Consider the following 6,200-nt stretch of genomic DNA (forward strand, 5'->3'; position numbering starts at 1 on the left):
ATAGTAAATTAGTTAAGATATCACCCAAAAAAGTATTATAAACTTCGACCAAAATGGCAAAACTAGGATTCTGCTTTTCCATTTATTTACCGTAAGGGTCATACTGTGTCTTATAAAAATTCATTTTCCTCCACACTGCAGATAGAAAGAGCAATGAGGGGGGTGAGCAAACGAACAAATGCTGGGTAATCATGGAGCATAAGGTAAAGCTATGGATCTCCTTTTAATAGAAAAAATCCTTTTCTTCTTAGACTGTACTCTTTCTTGGCAGCACCTAAGTACCCTACGCTCCAAGTCCAATGTCTTCGGACTAGGAAAATGAATCAGGATATTCAGCCAGGATATTCAGCCAAAAGATAATAATAAAGCAGACATTTGCTATGTCTTCCCAAACAGGTTAAGAGTTGCGACTGATTCTCACAGTATAGTGTACCTGGTTTGTTAGTTATAATCATTGAGCAACCATCTAAAATTCAAGGAATCTGTCTGTGACCCTTACTTACCACAAACGCGATCAATTAAATGTTAATCAAACAGTACCTATTAGAGTCCACTGGGGTATTTCGTTTCCTTTTGGTTTCTGAAACCGAATGGCTACTAATTTCCCTTCACTAGCACCAGAAACTTCTTTTTGCATTTCTTCCGGCCACTTCAAATACACCTCGGGATTAACATTCCAGGAAAATAAATAAATAAATAAACGGGAAAGTTCAGGCGGCTCCTGACCAACTAACTGCTTCGTATGGAAAATGTGGAGTTTTCCTACGCATATTAGCATATCGCCAGTAGCAGTGATGCAGATCTGCTAAACCCGAAGCTGCCGACGGCATGCACGAGCTGCAAACCAGCCCTCGCCCCCGCCCCTACTCTCCTGGTGGCGAAATAGATGTCGAGACATCTACTAGTGGAGTGAGATCGTTTGTCTCCGCAATTGTAAACAACTGGATGCACTGGGTTTGCTGAAATGTTTAAATGCACTCCTGACTGTAAACACATCCACTCACCAAGTCGCGCTAAGTCTCCCTTCTCCACCTCTAGGAAAAGCACCCTAAAACTGAATTCTTAATCCGCCCGTTGTGCAGTGGGAGAAAGTGAGGTTACGTTTCCTCAGCCATGCCCAGAGGGTACTTGGCGCTCCGCAGTTGTACTGGACACTGCTAGATTCCTGGGACCACGTCTCAGGATGAAATGCAAAAAAACACACAAACCCGCGCAGCTGAGCGCGTGGTTAAAGCCAACACCGACGGCTCCCAGAGCACCGACTACTGCGTAATGACTGTCTCTTTTGACAAAGATTGGGGTGTAGGGAGGACGAATCGGGTGGGGCCCCAGACGGCGTAGGTAAGAAGGAGGTTCTAGAGTCCCCCCCCACCTCCGAATCTGGGCTCCCCGCGTGGGGTTCAAAAGGAAATTCAGAAGCAAACAGGTACTAAAGTGCGTCCTAGCCCCTAGGTATCTTCTCTCGAAGGGAAGGCAGTAGCGGGACCTAAGTGACTGAGCCCCAGGCGGACGCTCCAGGTGGGAGGGATGCCGGGGAGAGGCGACCCCTGTCTCTCCTCGGACCGAACCTCCCCTCTCCAGCGTCCAGGTCCACTTGTTAGAGCGCCCCGGCTCTGCGCGAAAGCCGAGGCGGCCCCCCCGCCCCCGCCTTTCACAACCAGAGGAGTTGGTTGGCAAAAGTGTCGCCTGTAAAGCCCAACGAGCCCTCGAAGGCGGCGCCCCCAGGGCCCACTGGAAGCTTGAACTGCGAACAAGGCCGACCTCCCACCTCCCCCGGGTGGTCCAGAGCCCCGGGCCCAGCAGAGACCAAGAGAAGAAGGAGCAAAGGTTCTGCTTCCTCGGGCAGGACTCCCAGAGCGGACGCAGCCCGCGGTTCACAGCCGGCAGCCGCCATCCGTCGCCAGCAGCCTCGGGGTGAAGTTCGCCCGAGTCCTTGGGGTGGGAGGTTGGGGGTGGAGGCCGCGAGCCAGAAGAAAGGAGATGGGGACCCCGAGAAACGCACCTACCTAGTCCAGGCGCAAGTTTCGGCGGCGTCCCCAGGTGCGGTCCCCCGCCCCCTCGCCAGGTGCTCAGCCCCGCCGGGCGCCGCCGGTGCCCGGGACTTCAGGCGTCTCAGCCGGCTCCTGCGGGAAACGACTGTAAATCCACATTACTGTTTGAGCTGCCGCTTGGGCCCCCGCATCGCTCTCCTCTGACTGGCGGCGGCGGTGCTCTCAGCCTGCCGCCGCCGGGGGCAGGAACCGAACCTGGCTACTGCCGCGCCAGCGGACGTTCCTTGCCAGGAGGGTGCTTGCGCCCGGGGTCGTGTGTGTGTGTGTGTGTGTGTGTGTGTGTGTGTGTGTGTCTGCGCGCGCGCGCGAGAGTGTGTGTGTGTATACGCGTGTGTGTCCGTGAAAGAGAGAGTGTGCGTGTGTGTGCAAGCAGAAGGGGTGAGCTCAGCCCCCGGGGCACTCGGAGGTGAACTCCGGGCTAAGCCGGAGCCCGCCGCGCTCCCGGGTGCGGGGCGTCTGCACGGCTGATGGCTGTGCTGATGTTGCCGTGGCCGCCGCCGCCGCGCTCTAAGGCTGGTAGCGGTGGTGCAAAAAATGTTTCTCCGCTACTCGAGACCAAAAAACCTGCCCTGTCTACTGAGCATGCCCGGTTTGACAGCTCTACAGCCCAGGGTTTTTTTTTTTTTTTTTTTTTTTTTTTTAATCCCTTTTCCCCAAGACTCCAGGTTTTAGCCGCAGCTGAGATGGGGGGAGGGAGGAGGAGCAGGAGGAGGGCTGAGGGAGCAGGTAACGGGCAGAGGAAAGGAAGTCAAGATGAGAAAGATCAGGGTGTTAGAGGATGGAGACAGGGAAGGAGAAAGCTGGAGATGGGAGCAGAAGAAGGAAATATGGATCGACAAAATTTAGATTTCGTACCACCCTGAGTTCCTGGCCAGGGGACTGTCACGACTAGCTTTTATTATTTTTTCCCGAGGGTTAGGTGATGTATGGGGTTCAGAGGAGTGTTTGTCACCCCCAAGACCAACCTGGGACAGTGTTTCCTAGTCATGACATACACAAACACGCGGGCACATCACGCACACACACACAAACACACACAAAGGAGCGTGAGCACTGCTGTGCTCTGTAAAGCCTCAGGACTGACTTAGAAAGAATGTGAAGTCTCTTGCCAGTATAACTTTGGCTAAATAAATAAATAAGAAGAAGAAAGAAAAATCGAGCGAGAGAAATTGTTTGGGTCTCTCCTTCTCCCCTCTCCCCCGCCCTTCCAGAAAAGCCAAGCCCGTGAGTGCCGTGTGTAAGTGACCCGCAAGCTCTCTCGCGTCCGTCTGTGAGAGCACCACTGACTGCCACCAGCTGACAGTGTGACCCCAGCGCGCCAAGGCCGGCCACCCGCAGCCTCCTGGTGGCGTGTCAGCGCAGCACTGACAAAGTCCCCCTGGAGGAGGGGGGCGGGGGGCATCGTTCCAGCTCCTGCCCAGCCTAGCCGCCCTGGTCCCTGGGCTCCCTAAACAGCTCCGCCCCTCACCCCGCCGGGCACTGGGGCACGTACCCCAGCGAACCCAGCGCGCTGCCCCAAGCCCTGGATCCCTCCTTTCCCACCCTTTCCAGCTTCCCAGAAAAAGCGGAAAAGCGGAATCTGCATGTCCAGAAACTCGCTTCGGAAGCCTTAGGAGTCCTACTGGGCATGCTCAGGACTTGGGGTGCCTCGCGTGGAGGAACTCTCTGGCCGCCAACATCTGCACGCCTGGGCCAGATGTGAGACTGAAGAGGGAGGCGTTGGCGCCCTATTGGAGTTTGACTCCGGTTCCGGGAAGGGCGGCGGCGACGCCCACAGTCGCCTTCTCCTTCCCGGCTTCCCAGCGAGAGCAAGACCGTGGGAGATACCAAGTGCCGAGCCAGGGGAGCTGCACCAACTGGAGAAACAGGAGTCTTGCGTACTTCCAGACCCCCTTCCCCCCGGCGCCACCCCCGCGTAGGCAGGTAGGGGGCGCGCAGAGCAGCGAAGAGAGCCCCGCGTGTGTTAGCGGGTACCGCTAACCGCTAGGTAAAGAAAAAAGAGCGAGAAGAGTCGAACCTTCTTTGGGAGAAGGACGTTTACTGATGGTTTTCTTGAGTGAAGAAAGAAGGGCGTGTGTGAATGTGTTTGTGTGCACGCACGTTTGTAATTTTCCTCCGCAAGAGCAGGGACAGGAAAGCGAGAAGCTATTGCCGAGTTGAGAGCCCGCTAGGGGTTGCAATAAGGCACATTTGGAGCCTTGGCTGGTGCTAATTACCAAGAAGAGTTGCTCGCGGCGCGGTGGGCGCACACCAAAGCTTCCAGCTGTTCTCCACCCTGGGTGGTGGCAGCTGCGCGAGGATGGCTTCCGGGCTGTACTGTCTCTGCGCGCCGGAGCAAGGGGACCAGATTCGGTTTTCGAAAGAGAGGTAGTATAGGGTGACGCCAGGGGGAGATCTCGGAACCGTGTGTTCCCTTCTTCCTAGGTTTTGATACAGGTATTTGCAAAGGGGGAATTGTAAGCCCAGCACATCACCGAGGGGAGGAAATGCACCGAGCTGAACACTCTCGGGGAAGAATCTGGGAATCAAGAGCTGTTTTTTACCCCCTCCGTCCCTTTTCCAACACCGCCTTCAGCTTTGGGCAGGAATCATTTGGATCCCTGCCGTTCATCACCCCACCCCCACCCACACCCCACCGCTCTGCCAACAAAGAAACAAAAGATGACAACCCGACTCTGTAGGGGAATAGCAACTGCTTCCAGAACCATCTCTCTCTTGGGCTGTTGAAAAAGCGACGGGGGGAGGGATGGCTGTAAAATCTGTGTCTTGCCACGAATATGTAAACGAACCTTCCCAAAACCTACTACCCTTCTCTGAAACAAAACAAAAACATGTATATGTATAAAGCATATATAAATATCCTAAATAAAGGAAAGATTCCTCATTAAGATCTACCAGAACCCTGAACTGCGGAGGGAAAAGACTTTCAGGATACCTCCTCAATTCCCAACTAAGAGTTCTGGGAGGAAGAAAAAGGAACATCTGGCCAGGCGCTTGTCCAGTGACTCGAAACGCTCTGTGTCTAAGGAAATTCTGTAACCAACGATTAAGGAAATAACTCATAAATGAAGAGGGAATTCTGGCACAATGAGAGGTGGGCAAACCATAACAGTCATGGAACTGGAATATAGGCTTTAAAACCAGGATCAGGGGCGCCTGGGTGGCGCAGTCGGTTAAGCGTCCGACTTCAGCCAGGTCACGATCTCGCGGTCCGGGAGTTCGAGCCCCGCGTCAGGCTCTGGGCTGATGGCTCGGAGCCTGGAGCCTGTTTCCCATTCTGTGTCTCCCTCTCTCTCTGCCCCTCCCCCGTTCATGCTCTGTCTCTCTCTGTCCCAAAAATAAATAAAAAACGTTGAAAAAAAATTAAAAAAAAATAAAACCAGGATCATCTCTCGCTCTCACTCTTGCTGTCTCTTTGTTACTCTTTTGGAAGACCCAGGAAGGAAGGGTCAGTTGATAACTAGGGATTTCATAAAAGGAAATTCAGCTTGTTTCTGTCCTGGCAATTCGACAGTCCTTTTAACCGTTTTTTTGAAAATTCTCTCCTCTGCTGCCTAGTCTTTGTATTTTCTCTGACAATCTTCTCTCTCATTTTCCTTACCAGTCTTCCACAGCTCCCTGGAGTCCTTAATCCATTTGGTCTGCAGCTGTCTCCCTTTAGTTCCTTCAAAAGCATGGTTTCCATTTCTAATTCCAAAGTACAGAGGGCTCTGTCACTTTTCTTCCTTTCAGAAGAACTGATTTACGGCTTCTGGAAGTCCACAGCCTGATACTGTGGGTAGATTTCCTAAAGCATTTATTCAACTTTAGGGATTCCCTAGACACATTTAAGTAACAAGAAGTTGCAGAATTTTAAAGTCGTTTTGCTCATGGGAGCAAGAATTTCCGTTTCAAATGTGGATACCAAGAAGGCGGCACACTAAATTGCCAGTTTGGGCCAATGTAGAGGAAAATATAACCAATTGTAATGGAGCATACAATCTGTATGGGACGGTTATTCAGTTGCCTAGATTATTTAAATAATTTGCTAGGAATTTTTAAAGAAATATGCTTTTCACTAACAGAGACCACACACATGGACATATACACCTTTACACACTTAATCCCAGAACTAACGTAATTGCATAAATTCAATTCAGCAAATGATTA

General features: G+C 52.3%; 1 protein-coding gene across 2 annotated transcripts in view; it reads right to left on the minus strand.

Annotated features, from left to right (window-relative positions):
* Positions 1–2,615, minus strand: part of TENM1 (teneurin transmembrane protein 1) — a 796,361-nt gene extending 793,746 nt beyond the window's left edge. For both annotated transcript variants that reach the window (XM_040467962.1, XM_040467961.1), the window contains exon 1: positions 2,007–2,615. The gene's annotated coding sequence lies outside the window, so the exon portion shown is untranslated. The remainder of the gene's footprint in view (positions 1–2,006) is intronic.
* Between the last annotated feature and the right edge of the window lie 3,585 nt (positions 2,616–6,200).

The sequence above is a fragment of the Herpailurus yagouaroundi genome, unplaced genomic scaffold, assembly GCF_014898765.1.
Source record: "Herpailurus yagouaroundi ecotype Mexico unplaced genomic scaffold, PumYag 67641, whole genome shotgun sequence".
Lineage (NCBI taxonomy): Eukaryota > Metazoa > Chordata > Mammalia > Carnivora > Felidae > Herpailurus > Herpailurus yagouaroundi.